The 25,693-nt window shown below is 31.9% G+C and overlaps 1 pseudogene; it reads left to right on the top strand.

The window, feature by feature from the left end:
* Positions 1-5,142: 5,142 nt before the first annotated feature.
* Positions 5,143-25,693, top strand: part of LOC112097684 — a 32,694-nt pseudogene continuing 12,143 nt past the window's right edge.

The following is a 25,693-nucleotide window of genomic DNA, read 5'->3' as shown; positions in this document are numbered from 1 at the left end:
TTGAAAAATATGGGTATTATGTTGAAAAATGACCTTTGTGCCAAATAATAACATCTTTGGGGCCATATCATAATTTCAAAAAGTTTGGGAAAGACAATTATTCTTAGGAAATTCTGAAATTGAACCTATTTGTAAAGTTTTATGAAGTTTTGGGCCTTAGTATAATTATAGAAAGTTTTGGGCCAAAGTGTGATTTTAGTGAACAGTATTACTGTAGCAAAATTAAAAAATAACGGTAATATCACTGCTCCTGAGCGGCTAGCTGGATAAATCAAGCAGCTAACCGCTTGGGCGTGAGAATTTGCCTATAACGGCTAGTTTTCGGGCTTTAACTATAAAAACTCAACTCAAACTTCATTCTAAGAACTAATGCAAGCAAATATAAGATCATACAACATATATTGAGCTTCCAAAACGTAAATCATCATTGATTGAATCATTGTTGAGCTATTATTTGTATATCCACTCTTAAAGAGAGTTTTTGTTGTAATTTTCATTTCTTATCAAATTGTGAGTGTATAAGTGTGAGAAAAACTTGGGGTGAAGAGATTTGGGATATAATCTCTTGTTGTAAAGGTTCATTGACACCTTGGAAGTCAATTGTAAACATTTGAAGCCTTGGAAGGCTTGGATAGTGAAATCCTCAAGCCGGGTGAGCTTGGAGGCATGGACGTAGGCGGGGATAGCCGAACCACGTAAAAATCCTTGTGTTTGTTTTCTCTTCCCTTACTCTTTTAATATTGTGCTTGATTGAATTTATTGTTTTTGATTTGATTAAGGCAATAGATAAATTGTTGTGCGAATTGTATTGCATAAATTTTAAAATCCCAATTCACCCCCCCTCTTGGGTTGCATAACTTGCATTTCACGCCCCCCCTAAGTACTAATGCCAAGTTGACTATTGATGATAGTGGTTCTAGTGTTGATCCTAGTCTTTACAAAAGCATGATTGGTAGCTTACTTTATTTGACTGCAAGTAGACCAGATATATTCTTCAGTGTTGGTGTATGTGCTAGGTACCAAGCAAATCCAAAGGAATCACACTTAGCTGCTGTCAAACAAATCACTCATTTTGCTAGTGGAACAATTAATGATGGAATTTGGTACACTAATGACACTAATTCAAGTCTTGCAGGATATAGTGATGCAGATTGGGCTGGCAATACTGATGATAGAAAAAGCACCACTAGAGGATGTTTTTATCTTGGAAATAACTTAGTATCATGGCATAACAAGAAACAGAATTCAATTTCTCTTTCCATGGCTGAAGCTGAATATATTGCAGCTGGAAGTTGTTGCACCCAATTGCTCTGGATGAAACAAATGCTTGAAGATTATGGTATGGCTCAGGGTATTTTGATTGTGTTTTGTGATAACACAAGTGCTATCAATATTTCTAAAAATCTTGTTCAACGCTAGAACTAAGCATATTGTATTCGTCATCACTTCATTAAGGATTTAGTTGAGAGCAAGAATGTGTCCTTAGAATACATTGATATAGAAAAACAGCTTGCAGATATTTTCACAAAAGCTTTATATTCCAAACGATTTGAATCCTTAAGGAAAGCTTTAGGTGTGTGTTCCATGTAAGTCGAAATGTTTTTTTTTTTTTTTGCTTTGAGTCATGCATTTGTGCATTAGATATAGGACATGTATTTTAATTTAAAATCATTGTTTTTTTTTTTTGTTCTGTGATTTAGACGACATGCAATTTTTCATGTTTTTAAAGATTTGAAAGCCTTGAATAAGTTTTGATTAGAGTTATTTAACCTTTCTTCAAAAGCACATGAATGACAATTCAGTCTCTACTTTGACTCAAGGTTTTGATATTGACATGCTCTCTGTTGAGAATATTTAACTTGAGTTATGACTGTTTGCCTTGATTCTTATCTTGTCATAAGACCTCAAATATATACAGACACTGTGGTCAGAAATAGCTACTTATAACTCTTAAGAGTGAAGCTATCCTTGAGTAATCTGAGTCTGCGTATCATAAATATGACAGAGGACGAACTAGTAGAGTGAAAGCTCCTGACCATAGATTTAAACAAAAAAGGGGGGGCTTTGCTATCAAAAAAAAAAAAAGAGAAGGTCTGTAAATTAAAATGGTCAAAAATTGGACATCAAGATGATAAGGTTAATTTGACCAACTCTATGTTTTATATTTAATACCTTGACTCTGAAAATTGATGAATTTTTGGGAAAAATGTTTAGATTGATTTGTTTGCACACACACACACAAGCTTAAATTTCTTTAATCTTTACTTAATTGAGGAAATTAGAATCTTGATTACATGAATTAGTGCTTGTTGTGAAAAATTCTCAAACATTTGTTTTTTTCAATTTCATTATTAATGCATTAAAAAAAAGAAAAAAGAAAAAAAAATCATGATGCATGTGCATTCTCATGTTTCTTCATAATGATATTTTTTTAGGTCCTAAGAGTCACTTTTTTTTTTTAAGCAAAACTCATTTTTTTTATAATGCATTAACAAGCTTTTCCCTTTACAACTGAGCGTGTTGCGATCTTTTGGTCATAACTTTGTGTATAGAACTCTAAATTTGATTCTATAAAATTTTGTGAAAAGCTGATTCAATAAGCTTTCCAACGGTATATATAATTTTTTGTAAGAAACATTCGAATCCCACTACAAAAAAATACAAATCAAATATGAAATATTAAACTCAATAATTATATATAGGGAAATTATCATTCGTATACCCTATATTTACTATGTTATTAAAAATACTACAACACTTTGAGGGTATATCAATCGTCCACCTTTAGTTGACAAAATGTATTAGCTGACCACCAAACTGTTAGTTGCCGTTTGAAAGTTAACGAAATTACAGTGAATTGACGATTTTACCCTTGAAAATTATCACATGTATACCCTTAAATTCTCTTTTTATCACTTGTATACCCTGAAATTATCACTTGTATCATATGAAAAGACCAAATTACCCTTCTGACGTCATCATACTTAAACGGCAAGTAACAGTTTGGTGGTCAGCTGATACATTTTGTCAACTTAGGGTGGACGATTGATACACCCTCAAAGTGTTGTAGTATTTTTGATAGTGGAGTAAACTAAAGGTATACAAATGATAATTTTCCTTATATATATAGCAAAAACCACTAGTACACTTATAGCTAAATATCTTTACTATACTTACACAGTTACAATTTTTTTTATATCAACACTGATTTCATTTCTCACTGAATTCAAATAATGAACAACCATTGAGGGCAAGTCTATCACAAGCAAGATCCAATGACAACTATTAACAAATGAATAAAGAGTTACAAAAAAATACTAATTAAAAAGTAAAAACTAAGTAGATAAACAAAGATATTTAAAGCAACAAAATAACTAACCTAGGATTATATGGTAAGAAGATAAATTGTTTTGCACTCAATTCTTGGAAGCGATCAACAAGAGTTTTTGCTTTCTGTTTGAAAGTACTCTCATCCAAAAAAGAAAGAGTGGTAGGATGAATGAACCCAAACTTTTCATTAATTAGCCTGGCCTTCGTTTCAGCACAAAGATATCTAGTATATAAGAAAAAATGCTAGGTCAATTAAAGTGAAACAAAAATAATCGACAAACTATAAAGCATTATTGAAGTATAATACCTCATGTATACAACAATGTAGTTTTGTGAAAGCTCTTGCATATCAATAAGATCTTGAATTTCATCCAAAGTTCATGGAAGACTTGTGTTGGATTGCTTTTGCCACAAGAATGCTAAAGGGGGAGATTGTTAAGTCCAATATTTATAGAGTTGGCATTTTATGGCAAGTCTAGTTAAATTAAAAATTTATTTATTGCATATCTTGTAATAGGGATTAATTTATTAATTCCCTAATTTAGTGAGATTCTAATTTATTAGGAATATTTGTTTCCTAATTTAATTAGATGTCTAATTTAGCAAGTCAATTAATGGTGGGATTTTATAATTGGCGCATGAGATCTATTTAGAGCAAGAAGTTTGTTCAAACAGGAAGTTCATTAAATGCTCTAGATATTTCTTAGGAGACAAGCAAGGCAAGAAGATCAGATTTATTCCTATTCAGATTCATGGGAATTATAAGAGGAAAGAAACTCTTATTTGGAAAGAATCCAAGTCTTTTAAGACTTGCTATTTTGGTGAAACTCTAGTGTCTATATAAAGAGAGATATTTCACAATTGAAGTTTGATGCACAACACAGAGCATAAAATAGAGAAGCAAAATTCGGCCTCCTCCCTAGAGAATCCAGATTTGGAGCATCATGTTGTGTTGATTTGTTTTCTTATCTTCTGTTCATCTCTGCGGAGAGTCTATGTGGATCTTGGATTACTAGATATTAAAGAATTGAAGAATTGCTATTGATCACTTTGTGAAGTGCCTTGAGGATCGTGAATCAAGAGGGGTAGCAATGATTCAATAGAAGCAGATTCAGTCTAAGGTTGAGTAAACTGTATGGTGATAAACTGTAAGTGAGAGTCTTAAGTTTGGTAAATCCATAGGTTGTAACATCTCAACTTAGTGAATTGCTTTTCATCTTGGTGTGGCCTCGTGGATGTAGGATTGGTTAATCTGAACCACGTAAAAATCTCCGTGTCATTTATTTTATGTATTTTATTATGTTATTGGAAAATTAATATTTTTTATGCGGATGAACAGTATTCATGAACAGTAACAACGAACAGTCACGGTGAACAGTAGTCATGAACAATAACAGTGAATAGTACTTCCGGAAAAAATTAAGTTGTTAATTTTTAGTTTTTAATTACCTACATCTATTTCTAATAGATCTAAATTCCTAACAGATTTCTTTTCATATTATTAATGAAAGTAGATTACAGAACCATGATCGGTAGACTTTTGAGTTGTACAATGTATGTATCTCGATTCTCAATTGACCCAGATTATAATATATATGTAGAGTGTGCCAAATCTTTTTTCTGAAAAAGTATTCATAATGCCTTTACATTTTCACACATTTATAAAGGGCTGTAATTAATTTACATAGTCAACTGTCTTGCAAGTGCGTATTAATTGCATAGCTTTCCTCAATCTCTTCCGGATTCCATCACTAATGAACAGAATAATTTTTTCAGAGTTAGCAGGGGAAGAAACATAGCAAAATATTAATCATGCTTCAAATGCAGTGTTTAAACTTTTCTCCAAAGTTCAATTCTTTACAACAGCCTAGTAAGTTCTTGTTTACCAAAATGCCTCGAGTCTTCGTCATTTCAATACTTGAATTTCTTTTTAATATTTTCCTGACCATCAATCTTCAGGCTCCTTTAAAACAATTGCATCTCCGTTGACAAAAAGACACGGCACCATCATAAACATATTTCTAAGCAACAAGTCCTCAATCAAATGGTCCTCTAAAAGATCATTTCAATAAGGTAAACCTATGTAACTTATTCTTTGTTTGGGGGAAAATTTGGGTGCTCAAGTGGGCCAATAACTCAGTGACACATGGTAAGAAAAATAAAAAAAGAGAAGCCACTTTGTTTGACTAGGACAACAAGATAGCTTACTAGGAACTAGGAGATAAACTCCCAAAGGAAATGACAGTTTCGGCAAAATACTCAACGTCAACGGGTATTATTGAAAGCCAAATTTTGATGGTTAGGGCTAACACGTGAATAGTGCACGCAATCATGAGAGAGACGGAAATATCTTTTTTTGGCTAAAGATGAGGAGCCAATGAAAATAGAGATTCTCTAACTAAGCAATGAGAAAAAAACCACATCAGTTGTCCTTTTGATACGACCAATAAAGCAACAGGACCATAGGGTCGAGAGACTGCCATGTGCCCAACTGTGAAGGCAAAAAGGTAGTTGGAGGTTTCCTTACTCCCAAGCTCATGGATAGCACCATCAAGAGATCACTAAGAAAAAAAAAATACTAAAATAACCTTATTTGTAGAGGACAAACCAATGAAAATTTGCGAGCTATCGAAAATTACCAAAATACCTCAAGAACACTCCTATATAAGCTCCAGATTTCAATTTTAAAAGGGATCTCCAGCTCTCTCTCTCTCTCCTTTTGCTCCATCTAACCCTAGGCCCCCCTTTTTTTCTCAAATCTAATTTCTTTAGAGGTTGCTTCATCTTCTTCTCTCTCCATTTTTATACCTCCATTGAAAAGCTTGGCCACCTCATCTCTCAAATAAGCTCCTCAACTATTCTCCATAAGACCTACATCTCCCTCATGTTATTATCCACTATAAACAACCTCAATAAGATTTTATTGATACTGTAAAACAGATCATGTAATACTTCAGATACATTGTGGATCGAAGATGAATACTCCAATAGATGTTGGCCAAAAGACCAAATTACATAAAATATTGTGTGTTGTTTATTGTTTATTCTTATTCTATTCTGATTATGATAGTTTTGATGCCAAAATCACATTTGATATATAAACTTACTGAGTTATACCATGAGTTTACTGAGCTTTGCAGATAAGCTCTCTAGAAATGAGTCTATGAAGTACAAAATTTGTCAAAATTTAGAGATTCTTTGAAATTCATATAAAATTGATTAAAATCCTATCAAAAACTTTAGTTTTTTTTTTTAATTTAAAACCAACTAATTATTTTTAAATATTCACTCTAATTTTAAAAAAAAGTATGAAAGGGAAAAAAAACAAAGTCCATGTCGACTTATACAAAACGTGTTGGCCTATTCAACTAAATTAATATGAACATAGATTTGGAATGTTATATTTATTATGCACATGCAAATTTTATTGTTATATGAATGAAGATTCATGAAAAATTAATGATTTAGTTGCAATTAATAATCTAATTTGGTTATACTTTTAACAATTAACATCTTGTAAAATTGCTTTCAAGCATTGCTACGTTGTGACACTTCAATTAGTAAAGAAACTTTTTTTTTTTTTTTTGGCATTTCAACAATCAACACTCTCATTCGCTTTCGGCAATAATTTTCATAATGAAAACACTTTCATGATTCCCAACTCCGAAAACCCAACTACCATGTGCAAGTTTCTCCCATTTGTACAGCCATATGAAAAAGAGTAATGATACAGCCACAAACTCTTGTACAAATTTATTTTGTACAAACTGACGTGGCATTAATTCATTGGTTGAATGAAAATATAAATTAATAAAAACAAATCATGTGGGCCAAGTGATATTTAATTCAACCAATCTTATCATGCCACATCAGTTTGTACAAAATAAGTTTGTACAAGAGTTTGTGGTTGTATCATTACTCTATGAAAAATATTTAACTCAACATGCAGTAATTTGTGCTGTTGCATTCTTAATTTATTGCCATGGTAGAGATTTAAAACGCAACTTATGGGGTTAGGTCATTTTTGGTTTACTAAAACATTCTATTATTTTATTACCCCAACAATTTTAAAAGTCTGCCTCTAAAATGAAAACATGTGAGCTCCTCGAGTTCACTAGAGCTATTCCCTGAGCTTCTTATGTCGACTCTCTAAATTAACTCTCACGTGCTCTGATGAGCTCTCCGTGTTATTCTAAATTCAAAAGACTCAATTCACCTCCCAAATCACCTCAGTTCACCTCCTAAATAATTGCATCTCACCTCCCAGATCACGTCAGCTGTATCTCTTGCCCCAAATGTCAGAAAAACATACCTAAACCAAGCTTAATTCATTCTTCCCCTAAAATATAAATTTTATTTGTTTTAATCGGATTTGACCTAGATCCAATGAGAACAACCACTTAATGGAAAAAATCAAATCTTAGCAACTTGTTAATATCTTTGCTGGCCATCAATCCTCAGGCTGCTTTAAAACAATTGCATCGCCATTGACAAAAAGACACGGCGCCATCGTAAACATAAGTCCGAGCAACAAGGCCTCATTCAAATACTCCTCTCAAAGATCATTTCATTTAACAAATCAAAAAAATACACACAGTGAAGGTATTATTAGCATTACAAATCTTCAGAAACTATTGAACAAACAGCTCGTTTCTTCGGCGCTACAAGATGGCTATGCATTACAACCGGAGGATGATAATCAGCTGCTATAGCTCCAAGCTTTTTGGAAGTTTTCGAGAAGAAGCTCATTGCAAACAACCATTAAGTCCGTTCATACACTTGTGTTAGCCTTGTCAGTTGCTTCTTACACAGAAAAGTAATTATATGAGGTTTTTATTCCTTTTTTTTTCCCTAAATTCACAGAAATGAGATTCGAATATTGTTTTTCAGGTTTTTGGGATTGTATCAGTTTCCTTACTCCCAATATAAAGTCTTTGCTGATTTGACTCCAATATTTTTCATTGAAATATTGAAGGTAGATATTATTTATTAAGTAGACGGACAGAGAATTAATAAAAGCTACAACTAGATACTTGGAAATTATTATTATTATTATTTATTACAAAAGGTCTATCAAGCACCTATAGCTGTATGTGTGAATCAAAATTAAACTACTTCAAAGAAATTTAAAAAAAAAAAGGGAAAAATGAAAGAAAAAGTTATGACATGGGAGCTAATTAACAATTATTTGAAAGACGAATAACTTGTGTATATACCTTCATGTGCATGCAAAAGGTAATTGAAGTGTAAATCCCATCAGAACCACAAGAGAGAGTGGAGCCATGAATGTGTGTGACTTCCATCTAAGAATGGGAAGCCCCAACCAAGATTAACAATAATCAATTAGAATATTAATCTGGATTGGTTTAATATTATGTTTTGTAAACTTTTTTTTTTTAATTAAAGTAGGAGATCAACAAATTTTAAATTAATTTTTTAATTCTATCTTTCCCAGAATATTCGAAATCGAGTGAATAACAAAAGATACAACTTAAAGATCACTCTGTCAAACTCTTGAGGGCAATTATTAAATTATGATACAAAGCGTGCAATTGGGGCACTTAGGGGCAGGGAATAAGCGCGTCCACATAGAAAACGCAAGATTTGGATTGAGAGAAGTAGTGGAAATTCAGACATAAATCCCAAAGTAAAACTCTGCAAAAGTGGGATCAACTAATGAATTTAAAAAAGATTAAAAATTAAAAAGATTTGAAATGATTTATTAGATTATTGCAAAAGATTTTGCTGTCAGCTGCTTACCAAGACCGCACTTCCTATACGAATTGCCATTGCAGTTCCCATTGATAAGCAGCGGGAGATACAGCTTGTTAATCTTTGACAATGTTATGTTAGATTTATTAGCAAACCGGATTTTGCCAGCCCTGGTAGTAGCTCTACTTAGGACGCCTTGAAAAAGGAACATATTATCTTTTGGAAACAAATATTTCATAAACATTTAGCTTAATTATGTTTTTGAATCAATCTCGAAGATTCACAATTTTGTTTTGTAAATGAAAGGACTGCAGGAAGTAAATCAGTCAGAAGTATATTCTCCTTTTTAGTTTGATAATTGAAATGATGAAATTTCCAATATTAGGATTTAAAGATGAAACGGTTCATGATTTGTAGAGGTAAAATTATTTTAATTTAGTTAAACTGATATTTATCATTTTATGTAATTTAGTAAAATCTTGTCTTATTTATATGGTGACTTACTTAAAATCAATGTCCAAAATAGAAAGATGAAGATAATATCTAGACATATTAATTTAGAATTATTTAGGTTTCAGGAAAATATGGACTGTTGATTCCATTTTCAATTGTACATATATATTCACGTGTTTAATTAATGTTATTGGGAATATGAGTCACCATAACTTCCTTTTAAGTCCAAAACATGAATACGCTACTACAAAAATGAGTTTTACTGACACCAACTTAGTGTCAGTAATCACTTTTGCTGACACTTGTTAATTGTGATAGTAATGCTCAAGCCAGAACGTTTGGTGTCAATAATTCGTGTCATTATAGTATCATAAAAATAATGACACTATAGTATTAGTATTTGATAATACTATTTTACACGTCAGTAATTCGTGTCACTATAGTATTGCCAAAACAGTGACACTGTAATGTTAATATTTAATGATAAATTTACATGTCAATAATTTATGTGACTACAATACTTAGTGTCAGAATTTAGTGTTGTTATGCTAGTTTTGGTTAATAGTATATTTTTGTTTTAATTATATTTTCTTTTTTTTTTACAATTAAAAAAAACTCAAAACTTATTACGTATACCAAATCTCGCAAAACAATTTACATAATAAATATCTCAAACTCATCACTTAAATTAACATAATTCAATTACACTATTTGGAGAGAAAAAATAATAAGTACCAAACTAAGTTTTTGACAACAAATTATTAAATTAGTTTCAATAAACATTATCCAACAAAAAAAAGCGCAAGGTCACTCAATATCAATCCGCGGCTTCATTTGTCCTCATCTGCAAGTACATAAAATCAATTACTATACCAAAATATCAATTATTATAATTATAGCTCCAATAATAAATTCATAATTCTGGAAAAATCACTTACAGCTCTTGTAATCAATGAGTCCTATAAATCAATGGATTCCTATAAAGTGAAATAATTTTTACAGTACACTTATATTTAACAATATTAACCATAGCCAAAAAAACTACTAGAGACCATGAATAGTCAACACAAAATATATTGGACTCAACAATTATATTTCTAAGAACTAAAATGGATTATATGCATCTACAACCAATATTGAAATAAAATATTAGAAACTGCATTATTACTCTTCCAATTTAATAGTCTAGTGACCAAACGCTAATTACATGGAATGCTTTCACATTGTCAATGCAGTGGTAATTTAAGCTTATTTTAATTTCTAAGCCAGATCTGTTTATCTAATTAATGGATTTGGTCGTCTATGGCATGCCAAGACTAAATTATTAATCATGAATTCAGTTTGACGGTATCACAATTTCATAGAACTACTCTAGCAAATATTTTATTCAAATTTATGCAAGAAATAAATATAATACATGTAAACTCAATATTTTGTTCTTATATGAAAAACTTATAAATTAATAATAACATATGTATTAATTTGCAAACATTCCACTCACAATTAATCCTGAGCAATCCTAAATCACTAGAATGTTTTCTAGTTGATTAGCAACTGATAGTTCTCCTATAAATTAGAGAAAAATTTATAAGAAATTGTGCAATCTTTAAAAAAAAAAGGTAAATTCAAAACCGTATATAAAGACAATCCATATTTATTAACTCTCTATATCAAATTAATATGTATCTATCATCCGCATGTTTATAGGGATTATTTCCATATTTTTAGGGATTATTTCCATATTTTACAACTTTAGCTTAAAGCTAATCAAACAAAGATGAATGTTATAGTTTCATCCACTATTTTGTCAATCCCTCTTTTAAATAAATAAATAAAGTATATAAAGTAAGCTAAAGTAATAGCCAAGATTAAAGTCAATGAGGAAATTCTTTCAAGCTTTATAAATAAATAAATATACTATATTGTAATCCAGCTTTAAAATTAGGCATGCACGACACCAGTTTCTTTAGTAGTACATAAGCAATTGGTGCACCATATTAAGTAATAAATAAATATAATTAAATTTAAACAAGACATTGCAGTTCTAGAAAGTAGCCATATGCTTTAGCATGGTAGGGGCTTTGCTAAATTTTGAGATGCATATTTCTTTCAATTATGTCTCCCTCATTGCAAATTGTCTTTAGAAATATAATTTGTCACAAGAATTAAAGATATATGACAAGTGCTTTCCAGAACATCCTGTGAAAAGTATTATAATAAAAATTAGTAGAAACACTTGACAATTAAGAAAATATAGATAGAAAAATTATTAGAAGCCTCTTATCCTTTTCATACCATCCAGGCTTCCAATTTAGAGATTCCCACATATAGACTGGCCATTACTCTGCCTTTTTTGTTCTCACATGAATCACTTCTCTTGGCTTCTCCACCACTCTATCATCATTTCTCTTTCTTTTTTTGCCATTCAATCCCTGCATACCAACTCCCAAAATCAGCACAAAAACTTAATAATTTTATTATGTTTTTTTACATTTGCACAAAATAAATGATTCAACATGAAAAAGATAGAAATAAATAACTAGATAAAAGAAAGACTAATTAACCTTATTATTTTCACTTAACAACCCAATTTCGGAAGCCAGAGGTGGAGACAAATTCATAAAACTTTCAACAGTAAGCCCCACTGCCTTCTTTCTGCTTCTGTTATCATGGCTAATATTTATTTTTATATGAACATAATACATATAGAAAACAAGCACATACATGCTTAATACATAGTAGCCTACCTATATAAAGGCCAGTAAGAAAACACATACAATATTATAAAGAGCCAGATAGTTACAAGCTGATATTAAAAATTTGATGCATAGTGGAAATAAGAGCTTGTTAAGAAACAATGCAAACTCCTTGACAGTATTACAACATTTATTGATCCTAATAATTAGCTTTCCAGGAATTCAACTATCAGACCTTACATTCCTAAATTTTGTTTTCTGATCTTATTTCAACACAAATTCTAACAAACTTGTACATGCATTCATGTGCAATAACACTTCTCAAATAAAATATAATCATCCTACTAAGAAGTAAAACATGCATTCGTGTGGTCAAGGACTTTAACCATTATCTGTTAAAAAAATCAATGAAACTCTTAATCTCTTTAGTTTGATTAAAAATTAAACAAATGAAGATTAGTACCTAGTAGAGGTTCTGTACTGCTATTGTGAAGCAGAGGAAAGAGAAGATTTTGATAGAAACACTGGGAGAGTGAGTGGGGGAAGGAATTGGACTGCTAGTAGAAAGAGCCCTGTGAGGATGATGGTTCTGAACATCAAGAAGTTACAGCCCCACTAATCTTCTACTTCGAAGCTCGAGGGCTTGTTGCAAATCAGCTTGCTCCTCTATTTTTCCCCTCCACAACATGTCCTAAGTATTATTATTGAACATTCTTGCGTTACAAAGACCAACAAAAGCTAGAAATTAAAGAAAATTCAATTTGGTATTGGAATGAAATGAATGAAAATGAGCTTTTTTTTTCTTTTGGTTTCTTAATTCTTACCAAGTGGAAGGTCAAAAGGCTCTCTTGAATCAAGCCCAATTAGGGTTTCACAAGAAGAAAACTCCCCTTTTCCAATTTGTTGCTATTGCTTCCTGTAAATAAATAACAAAGTATCTTCTTTTTATTTTTTTAAATAAATAATAAAACAAAGTTACCAGAATCAAGCATTGCAGCAGCCACAGCTCTTTGAGTAGGTTCAGCTATCAACTGGACTTCCCCATTGGAGTTACGAAGCAGGACTATGCTGCCATCTATAGAGAACTGCAGAGCAGCACCGGATGAGACCACGGGTCTTCGCGTTGAGCAATCCATACAATTGTTTTATTTGCTAGGTTGCTGCTGTCAATGAGCCATATTCCAACATAGAAGCCATTGCCACTGGTGTAAAATTCGAAAGGAAAATGGCCAGAAGGAGAAGGCCAGAAATTTGGAGATGAGTTTGTGTAAAGGGTGGAAATAAAAAAGAAACTCAAAAATTTTGAATAACTAGAAATGAAATTAAAAGGAAAAATGAAAAGTACAAAGATTGAAGAGAGCAAAATGCCTTTACTAGTATGAAACTTTTCTCTCAGTAGTTTCAGTGCCTATAATGCCTCATACCCATGCCTAAAAGAAGATTGAATTACGCCTTTTACCTTGTGCAATTGACAACAGCAAACGAAGCTGGAAGGAGAACGAAACCAGAGGCAACAAACAAAGCAAATGGAGAACGGCTAGAAGCTATAGCGTCGATACGTTGGAACAGAAGTGATAGCGGTGGCGGAGAGGGCGTGGGTGTTTCGTAGCAGCGACAACATGGTCATTCTTTGTCTTTCACGATAGAGAAAAAGAAGTCAAGCAAGGGAAGGGAAATTAGGCTGCGGCTGCGGCGTGGGCTCTCTTGCACAATAAAAAAGGGGAATTAGGGTTTTGTTTTTTATATGTTAAGTTTTTATATAACATTATGTCTCTAACTTAAATCTATAGGGTTCAATGGTTTGTGGTCTATATTTAGAACTTTTAGAGTTTTAAAAGTTCCAGGTTCGAGTTGAATTCAAAACAAATTATAATTGTTTTTTTTTTAATCTCTGATACATTAGTATCAGTGATCTCTGATATTTTATTTACTGACACACTAATATCAATAATTTGTGACACCTATTTGTTAAAAGCGGAAAACAGTGCATAGTTAGGTAATTACTGACACTTTTTTTAAAGTGTCAGAAACAAAGTGTCAGTGAAAGTCATTTTTGTAGTAGTGATAGTAGCTGTTGGTACTGTTCACATCATTGTTACCATTCATTTGATAGTATTCATAGAATTGTTTTCTCAGCAGCAACCAGAAATTCATCAAAGCGTGCATGAAACACTTGTTGTTAAGACCAATTTATGCTCCTTTAAGAAAATTTTCTAGTTCAAAAAGGACATAAATAAAGCAAATTGACCAATAGGACACAATGACACTATTGTGAGGTCACACTCCAAGCACAACAATTTAAAATATCAAAAGAAAAATTGATGAATAAAATATGAGATAAAATGAGAGGTAATAAAGATGCCTTGAATGCTTTGTATATCTCCTTTATACAGAGAAACCCTCTATAATCCCTTACCTAATTCGATTTGAATTAGTCACCTTTTTCTTTATTTAATTTAAATAGTCATCCGTGTGTTTCGTAATTTAATTCTCAAAGAGATTAAGAAAAGAGTGTTTGGTTTAAGAGAAAATCTCAAAGAAAATGTATTTCTTAAATCTAGAACTTTTATTCACAACTAAATCTATACATCTTCATATTTATGCACACTATCAATTATAAAAATTTGTAACTAAACTATATTTGTTATCACTAAGCTAGCTACAATTTGGTTACATACACTTTGTGTGTTAACAACAATCTTAACAACTTATACTGAACTGTCAGTTGAGCTATCACTCTCCTTAACGCACTTTAATGATTTGGCATTGCCGACCTATTTCAATTTTTGCTTAAGCTTGCTTCTCTTTTCCTTTATATAATTCGAACAATGTGCAACAACCCCCTTTAAACTTAAGGGACTGAGGAGAACATTAAGTTTGGTTGTTGGAGAGTTGAAGTGATTAAAAGGAGGTTTGGTCATAATATCAGCATCTTGCTCCTGACTTGGTATATAGTAGATGTTAAGCTCCCCTGCAATCACTTTATTTATGATAAAATGCATATTAATCTCAATATGCTTTGTTCTTGAGTGATAAACAGGGTTTTTAGCTAGTTCAGTTGTACTAATGATATCACACCAAATGGTAGGTTTCTCTGTACAATGTACTCCTATTCCAAAAAATAAAAACTATAACCAACTCAACTCTACACTTTGTTGAATCTAAGGATTTGTATTCACTCTCAATACTTGATCTAGTAATGGCTGATTGCTTCTTTGATGACTAAGATATCAAAGTGTCACCTAGATTGATGCAATAGGCACTAATAGATTGTTTGTCACCTAAGTCACAAGCCCAGTCTACATCTATAAACCCTGCAAGCTTCATATCTCCATTTCTAACAAACTTGAGTCCATAATCTTGAGCGGCTTTCAAATACCTTGGAAATCTTTTGTATGCCACGAGATGTTGAATTGTAGATGCAGACACATATTGACCTAGTTTGTTGGCAATCTCAGGTCTTGTTAATATTAAGTATTGTTTTCCTTTAACAATACTTCTATAATGTGTTAGATATTTAACATAATGACCAAGATTATCTTCAACATAATGACCAAGATTTCCTTGAGCTTCCTTCTGCAATTTCAATCTTGTACTCATAGGTGTATCAATGCCTTTGTGCTCTAGTAACTGAACTTTTGATAAAAACATCTCTTATACATTTTCTCTGAAAGAGATAAACATAATTTGCATAATTAAGACTTCTATTCGTAGAAAATAATGAGTTTTCCAAGATTTTTTAATGCAAACATTATGCTAAACTTGACAATGAAGCTTTCTAACTTAGTGTTATTTGGACAATAATTAAGATATCATCAACATAGATGAGTATCATGATCTAGCACTCTTTGTGAAGAGAGAAGAATCAGATCTTGAGTTTATAAAACCCATTGCAACGACCATCCTTTCATTTACTCATACTAAGTTCTTGGAGCTTGTTTCAGACCATAGAGAGATTTTTAAAGTTTACACACAAAATATGGTTTCTAAGCACTAATTAATTGGTCCTCTCAAATCTATGATACTCAACATAGATGAGCATCACAATCATAGATAATTTGGCTCTCTTTAGGAATAGAAAAGAATAAGATCCTGAGTTTATAAAACCTCATTGCAATAGACATCTTTTCAACATCTCATACTAAGCTTTTGAAGCTTGTTTAAGACTGTAGATAGATTGATGAAGTTTACACAAAAATTCTAGTTTTTGACAATCAACAAAGCCTTCTAGTTGATTTATGAATACTTCCTCTGTCAAATCTCCATTAAGAAAACATTGTTCACATCAATTTGCGTTATCTTCCATTGATTCATAACTGCTAAACTTAGTATCACTCTAAGAGTAGTTGATTTTACCACAGGGTTGAATATTTCCAAATAATTCACCCCAGCAATTTGTTGAAATCCCTTAGCTACAAACCTAGCTATTTATTTAGCTAGACTCTCATTAGTATTATATTTTACTCTATACACCTATTTATTGCCAATTATTTATGATCAGAAGTTCTTATGATTAAAGACCATATACCATTCTTGATTAAGGCATTAGATTCTTCCTTCATAGCTCTAAACCATCTGGGTTCTTGCAAGGCTTCATACACATAATCTAGTTCTTTATGAACAAGTAATGTAGCATACAACTTAGGTTTAAAAACACTAGCTTTACTTCTAATAGTCCTATGATAATTAGTTAGTTGAGTAGTGGATTATGATATATTTGATGAGATAAGTGTATGAGAATCAAACTGATTTTGTGGTAAATCATATTGAAAGACGTTGCAATGTATAGTACAATTGTTTGTGGTGATGAGTAGGAAATATTATCTTAAGTAGGATTTTTTGAGTGATGAAAACTGCTGCTTGTAGAACTTACAAAGTTAGGATTGTTTGAGCTGCGATCAATAGAGATTGGAAGTGTAAGGAATGTGGATGAATGATAGACTTATTGAGAGTGAATGACTGATTTGAACAAGGATTAGACTCTTTTGAAGTAAAGGCAAAGTCTGTAGAGCAAGGAAATGAAGATTCATCAAAGATGACATGTCTGACTATATATATTGTCTTGAAGAATGTAGACACTTGCATATTTTATGGGAAGTACTATAGCCAATGAAAATAAATTTACTAGAATGATAACCAAACTTATACTTATTATAATCTCTTAAGTAAGGAAAACATGTGCAACCAAAACATTTTAGGATATCATAATCAGGTTTATAGTTGAATACTTTTTCATATTGTGTAAGAAATTCTAGAACTGTAGATGGTAACCTATTGATATGACAAATTGTTGTATAGAAGGCATCCCCCCAAACTTTAAAGGATAACTTAGATTGAGCTAACAAGGTGAAACCTAGTTTAAAAATGTGCTTGTGTTTCTTTTCAACTAACCTATTTTGGTGATGTGTATAGGGACATGAGTGTCTAAAAGTGGCTCCAGGTTGGTTTAAAAATTGAGTGAATGATCTATACTCTACCCTTAGTCAGATTGTAGTATTTTGATGGTACTGTTGAATGGATTCTCAACCTGCAATTTGAACAACTTGAAGACTTCTAAAGCATCGAATTTTAGTTTTAAAGGATAGGTCTAAATGTATCTATTAAAATCATTAACAAAGGTTATATATAGGCATAACCATCTATAGAAAGAACAGGTGAAGGACCCTACAAATCTATATAAATGAGTTCAAGAACCTTAGAGGTTTTGATTTCTATAATAGAAAAGTGTAACCTATGAACTTTACCCATCTGACATGTTTCATAAACATGTTAAAGTGCCTACTTTGTTGAATTACTTGAGAGATTAACAGATTTATCTTTCTTAAGTAAATGCAATAATATCTTATGATGAGGATGACCAAAACGTCTATGAAAAAGAGTAATTTTATTGATTGATGCATCACAAAGAAAACAACGGGTTCATAACAAATTTTAGAACTTGAATCATTATTTTGACATGAGAATTGAGATCAAATTAGTTTGTAATCAAGTGAGACAAGTCAGTTAAAGATCTGTTAAGACTATGACATGTCGGTTGAAGTCCCTAAGAAGGCTATATGATAAGGATATCGTGTTATCTGTGTGTGCAAGAAAGACATTTGACTTGGCACGTGATTCACTTAAAGGAGACGATAGCTTAAGCTGCCGTTTCATCACTTAGAATCAACAAGATGAAGACACGTGTCTTGGAGGCTGATCAAAAGTCAGTTAAAGCTGTTAACCAGCGCGGGAAGCTGCTGATCTTTGTCACTGAACACAGGGGAAACTTGCTGGTGATTGAGAGTCCATCTTGATCAAGCATTGCTTGTATATATAGCTCGATACTTTGGAATAACGATATAGTGTTAGTTGTTATCTTCTCTAAAAAGCTTGTACTCTGTAGACACTCATTCAATACAAACTTAGATTCACCTTTTCACAGTGGACGTAGGCTTCCATAACAGAACCACTATAAGCTTTCTCTGTGTTGTTCTGTATTGTTCTTTCTGTTCATTAATTCTTACTTTGATTTGCATTGGTTGTTCAGATTGTTTAAAGCGTTCATTAAACTGAGTACATATCATCTTTAATTTTAGCTACAAGAACCTTTCTTGAGTGGATCTTGGTGAGCCATTATCAGTTCTTTACTGGCATTTGGCACAACAGTTGAGATTTGCGTGAATGAAACATTAGCTGGGAATCGACCAAATGGTCACTTTAATAAGATTGGGTGGAAAAATCTTATTGCTAAGTTTTATTTAATGATCGGTAGAGATCATGAACAAAAAAAAATTGAAAAACAAGTGGGACATCCTAAAAAAAGATTGGCAACTTTGGACAAACTTGCTAAGAAATGAAACCGGTTTAGGATGGGATCTTGTAAAACAGACAATTACAGCTAGAGATGAATGGTGGGAGAGAAAATTGAAGGTGCAAATTTCTAACCTTTTTATTTTACAGTGTAATAGGAAATGATTTTGGGAGAAACTTAGACATATTTTTAACATATAATCCTTTTGGATTATTGTAGGAGATACCTCAAGCAATTAAATTTCATTCTAAAGGCTTGAGAAATTTTGTTCAAAGATGTTGCTGCTACAGGGGAAGGATCATGGGCGCCATCCATGGGTTTTGTACTAAATGATGGTGACGGTAGACCATCTAATGAATATGTTGATGAAGATAATAATATATATTTTTAGAAGGAGAATGTCAATATTGGACCAAATAATTTTGATGGACTAGAGAATATTGAGACTGACATTGATAATGGCACTCCTGTAGCATCTACACATTATAATGGAAGGAAAAGAAAATTATCAATTCAAAAGCGAGATGGAGATACAATTAGATTGTAACAATTAGATCGCTTATCTTAGGCAATAGAGAGTAGACCATCAACAGTTATAAGAAATGGTGAAAATGGTTGTAGCATTGTAGAAGTAATGGAAATGTTACTAATATGCCTGAAATTGAGATAAAAAGTGAGATGTATCTGAATGCCACTAAAAATTATCTTAAGAAGGAGAATAGAGAGATGTTTGTTGCAATCAAGAATTGAAATGTTGAAATTGAGTGGTTGAAGTTCATGAAAGACTCTTTCTAGTTTTATTTTATGGCTTGTTATATTCAAGACTATTGTTTGCTTTAGCTTTTTTTATTTATCTTCTTGTATTAAGAATATTATTTTGAACCGATTGGGATATTTTTATTTTATTTGGTTTTGAGCTGTGTTAGATTATATTTTATTTTTTTCTTTTCTTTTTAAATAATGATAATTTTTGTTATATATGTGTGTACCGATATGGAAGTCCCATAAAATGACGATGATAGTGAGCATAATTACATTGATGAAAGTGATGCTGAGTACAAATTGTTACAAATGGTACAAATTGGAGTTGCATTTATGTCAATCATTTTATTAAGCATAGTTTAAAGGAACAATGTAGAACATCCCATCATTCAGGTCATTCTTTTATATTAGAGGTGCTAAATGGACATAAAGATAGATGTCACCAACAATTTAGAATGGAAAAACATGTCATTATGAAATTATGTCAAGTTTTGAGTGAATCATATGGTCTTAAAAGAGGCGAGAATATATCTATGATTGAGTCATGCATTTAGGAATAGAATGGTTCAAGAAAGATTTCAACATTCAGGTGAAACTATATCGAGTTTGTTTGGAATAGTTTTAGATGTTGTTTATCATATGGCCATTGATGTTTTGAAACCATCATACCCACTGTTTAATGGAGTTCCCAAAAAAATTAGGAATGATGAATGATATTGCCAATATTTTAAAGATTGTATTGGGGCACTTCATGGGACACATATACTAGTTACAGTGCCTACGTCGAAGCAAATACCATATATTGGAAGAAAAAGGATTTCTACTTAAAACGTGATGGCTGCATGTGATTTTAATATGTGTTTTACATTTGCATGCACTGGATGGGAAGACACTGCCCATGATATGCGTATATTTTTAGAGGCGATATGTATAGAGAATTTTCACTTTCCTCATACACCTACAAGTTAGTTATAACATATTATTTATAATACATTTCTATGTAAGTTTGTTTAATTTTTTTCAATTATAGAATTTCTATTTTGCATGTAAGTATTACCTAGGCGATGCTGGATATCCTCACATGATAGGTTATTTAGGTCCTTATAAAGGTAAACGATATCATCTTCCAGATTTTCGATGTGGAAGCCAACTAAGAGGACAAAAAGAAATATTTAATCATGCCCACTCTTCCTTGAGATGCATGATTGAGAGGACTTTTGGTGTTTGGAAAAATATATGGAAAATTTAGCGCCAAATGCTTAGTTATCCTTTTAGTAAGCAAGTGAAAATTGTGATTGCTTCAATGGTTCTTCACAATTTTATAAGAATATATGTAGATAATGACCAAGAATTTCAACCTTTTGATGATGATGAGGAATTGCTTCCAACAAGTGAAAGTGAGAATCATAAGGAAGAGAACAATGAAGAACAAAGTCATGTTCATTCAATGTACGTGAAATGGACCAAGAACGTGATCAAATTGCAACACTTCTCATGTTCTGTTAACATTTTAGTTATATTATTGATTATTATCTTAATTTTGATAGTATTATTTGTTTGGCAGAATATATCAATGATGCAATTTTTAATTTTGAACATTGAAGAAATGATTGAACTAATTTTTTCTTGTTAATGGATAGCTTGGATGCATTTGTTTCAAGTTATATAATTATAAATAATATCATTTTTGGTAATTTAATTACACAAAAGCACTTTTAATTTTACAGAACCAAATAGTCTAATGGTTCAAAAGAGCTTTTTTAGTTGATAACCAAACACCCAATGGCTTTTTGTCAAAAACTCTCTAGTATAAGCTCTACTCCTATAAGCTCTATTCCATAAGTTGTACCAAACAGAGCCTAAAAGTGTGAGTGAATATGCAACGAAAGGGGTTTAAAGAGATTTATAGGGGATGCCAATAGTTCAACTCTATACATTAAGTTAATAAGCTTTTTCCTAAGCTCTAAGCCCTAAGCCCAAGAGAAGTTAAGACTTCCAAGCAAAATTTGACACTGAAAGACTTTCCAAATTTGATTTTATCATTTTGATTGCTTGGTTTTTCAATGCAAATGGGATTAAAATTTCTCTCGTATCATCGAGGTTTCTTCAAATAAAACAAAATTGTACGATTAGTAAAATGAGAATATGTTGATTGCCTAAACAATTGTACAAATGTATTCACGTGCATTACATGTATTGATAAATTAATGTTTCTTTCGCTCTTGATATTTCACTTTCTCTATGAGGGAGAAGGATAGTGGAAGCAGAATGATAAGGTAGAAAAGCACTATATATCATTTTAGTACCGAATCAAGTCAACGGGTTTAGGTTACAATTTAATCAAAGTGTAATTAGGTCTCGTTCTAATCTAAATGACTCCGGGAGATTTTAATAATGTGTTAAGTGAGATTAGATGGCGCTCTAATCTAAAGACTCTACAAGAGAGATTTTGATAAATAATACCAAAGTAAGTTATAAAAGAGAGGTTTTATTATTAATGAAAAGGTAGAAGATGCGATAATAATAATAAGATTTCTCTATTTATAATATAAGAAACCTACTTTCCTAAATTATTGTAAAAAGTGAAATTAAATTACAATTATAATATAAATAAAAGACTAAAACACATGCATAACTGACTCCAATAAAAATAGAAAATACCAAAAGACCTAAAATAATAAATCCGAAAGTCCTAAAATAACATCCTACATCATTCTATATTATTCAAAAGATTATTGCCGCTGTAGTAGTTGAAAACTAACCTTCTTAAAGGTAAAATAATACCATTTATGTAGGAGGATAAATGCATATTTGGTTTTTGTTATTTTAGTTTTAATGCCTATTTAATCTTTATATTTTGAAAATTAACCTAAGACTCTTTTGTCATTAATTATATTAAAGGTAAAAGTTACTTTTTTTTTATTTTGACAATAACAAATACTCTTAAAATTTTGATAGAAGATAAGGGACCAGTCAACAATCTTTAGCACATGAATGGAAAAAAATTATTTTTCTAATAAACCCTCAAAATGCTTAAAAGAATATTGACATGACTCAAAAGTGTTATTACTCCCAAGTATAAGAGTGTCTAGTTATAATATAATCAGATGAGTCCGGGGTCGAACCACATGGATTTTAAAATCTAGTAGTCAATTTGTTAAACAAAGAAAATTAATTGCAGAAAAAGAAATCACTAGGAATCAATTTAAAAATATGCTAAGGTTACATGATTCACTCTCAATATTCAAACTATAGTTTAAATACTCTCTTATTTTTATATTTTCCCTCACTTTGAAAAGTTAATTATTATGTCATTTAATTTTTAACTAACTATGTGTGTGGATAAATATGGAATTAAGTACATAATGTGCCACAACTATATATATTAATGTGTTGGCATTATGTTAAAATATCATACAAATCTAAGGAAATTTATGAATTAACATAACATAAAAATAACTAAAAAAAATAAAATAAACTTAAAACTCAATTGAGAAAGTAATTAATTTTATAATTTGAAATCTTGAGATTCACCATTCACCTCATCTTAGTAAAATTAGCCACTCATATTGAAAGAAAACAAAACACCATTTCTTTATTTGACAAACCTTTGAAATATATTACAAGGATATTGATTACACCAGAGAACAACAAAAGAAAGAAAGAAAGATTTCCTCAGCTTCACTCTGTTCTCTCTCGGCTACCCCTCTCGCCTGCGTCCCCTTGCCTTTTATAGGCAAGGGATCCATCCTTTTTATTATTATTTTTATTATTATGCTATTTTATTTTATTTTGATAATATATATATACATTGAGAGGTGTGATGATCAGATGGCAAGATGGCCACTTGACCATCACGAGCATGGTTGCTTACCCTTTTTTTTTTATTAATTACATCTCCTCAATTGTGCTTCAGCAGTTCTTTTTTGTTCCCTCTTTCAATTCCAATTCCATCTTTATTCCTAAAAAATATTTACGAGATAAAAATTAACATATTGTGAATTTCACATAAAAATATATTTGGGAGTGTTAAGATAATTTAAAAATAATGAGCGCATTAATCAACACTTTAAGTGAAAAACTAATAATTTTATCCTTATTGCATTCCAGTTTGCTACTTCAGTCACCTATTATAAGGCTAGAGTCTCTCAATATGACAGGAAGAGACAAATAGAGATCCAGGCTTTTAAGCAAAAAGCTAACAAGGCAGAGCGTGCAGAGAAGCGATCGGCTAAGCTCCATCAAGAAGTCCTAAACCTTGAAGAGAAAGTTGTTCTTGCTGATTCGAAGGCCACCCAGCTCAAGTGTGAGTTGTCTGAGGCAAGAATAGATCTTAATGTTACCATAAGCGAGCGAGAGACTTAGAAATCTGCATATGAAGAGTAGCTCAAGTCCTCAAAGTTGCAGATTTCTGAACTCGAAGACAGGGTCGACAACTTGGAGAGAAAGGCTGACAAGGAATACAACTCTGGGCTCGCCTTCAGCTATAATTGCATCATGTTCATCCTTAAGAAAGAGTACCTAGAATTGGGCATGAGCAAATTAGAAGAAGGTGTGAACAGGTACATGGAAGAGCAGAGTGAGGGAGCTAAAGGCCAAGAGGAGCCACCTGAGGATACTGATGTGGCTTCCTCATTAGTTGTTGTTGACGCTTCCCCTTCTACAAAACAAATAAACCCTCATCCTCATGATTTATAAGTAATGTTTCATGTATAAGATTATACGTTTTTTATTTGTTCATGTATTTTGAGCATTAATAAATTGTCCTTTATCGATTTTGTGCACCATGTTGTTGATTTATGCTCTGAGCAAACTTGCATAAACCTTGAACATTTTCTAAATTGATTGGCTGCTTGGCTTTGTCTATCTCGCCTTGAACAGGCTTCGAAGCTTTAAGTCTTTTATTTACATAGAATTCTTTTTGCAAAATCGATTACCTACTCGACCTCATCTGGTCGAGCAAGTTTGAGTAAACATTGACTTTAGTCTCACCTCAAGTAGGCCTAGGGATTTAGAGTCTTTTACTTGCCTTAAAAAATATTTTTAGAACAATTACCTACTCGTCACCACTTGACTGAGCAAGTTCTAGCAAATTTTAATTTTTATCTTTTCTCGAGCAGGCTTTAAAACTTTAAGTCTTTTATTTGTTCTAGAAAATATTTTGGAACAATTACCTGCTCGTCACCACTTAACTGAGCAGGTTCTAACAAATTTTGACTTTTTATCGCACCAGGCTTTGAGACTTTAAGTTTTCTATTTGCCTTTGAGAATATTGTACGAATTTATGCCTGCTCGTCTTCGTTTGATCGAGTAGGTTCTAGCAAATTTCACTTTTGTCTCGTCTTGAGGAGGCTTTGAGACTTTAAGTCTTTTATTTGCTTTAGAAAATATTTTGGAACAATTATTTGTTCATTACCACTTGACTGAGTAGGTTTCGACAATTTTTGACTTTTTGTCTCGCCTCGAGCAGGCTTTCAGACTTTAAGTCTTTTATTTGCCTTTGAGGATATTATATGAATTTATGCCTACTCGCATTCGCTTGATCAAGCAAGTTCTGGCAAATTTGACTTTTGTCCCGCCTCGAAAAGGCTTTGAGACTTTAAGACTTTGTTTGCCTAGGAAAGTATTTGCATCCATTACTGCTAGTCTTTGTAATAGTAAGGATTAACTGAATGAACTTCGTCGAGCTCTTATTATTCAGTACTTTAGAAACTATACGAAACAAATTGAACATTCACATCTAGTAATTATGACTAGATTGAACATTAATATAGAACATAAATTCAAAAGCTAACTCTTTACAGAGAACGCACACTGGAAATACTTCTTTAATTTCGCGGCATTCCACAATCGCTTGACCTCACGACCATCTCCATAAGCTAGCTTGTAGGTCTTTGGTCCTGCTACTCGTAAAACTCTGTCTGGCCCCTCCCAGTTAGGCCCAAACACT

The sequence above is a fragment of the Citrus clementina genome, unplaced genomic scaffold (genome assembly GCF_000493195.1).
Source record: "Citrus clementina cultivar Clemenules unplaced genomic scaffold, Citrus_clementina_v1.0 scaffold_5, whole genome shotgun sequence".
NCBI classification, from domain to species: domain Eukaryota; kingdom Viridiplantae; phylum Streptophyta; class Magnoliopsida; order Sapindales; family Rutaceae; genus Citrus; species Citrus x clementina.
The sequence above is the reverse complement of the archived record's forward strand: the minus strand, read 5'-3'. Positions and strand labels throughout refer to the sequence as shown.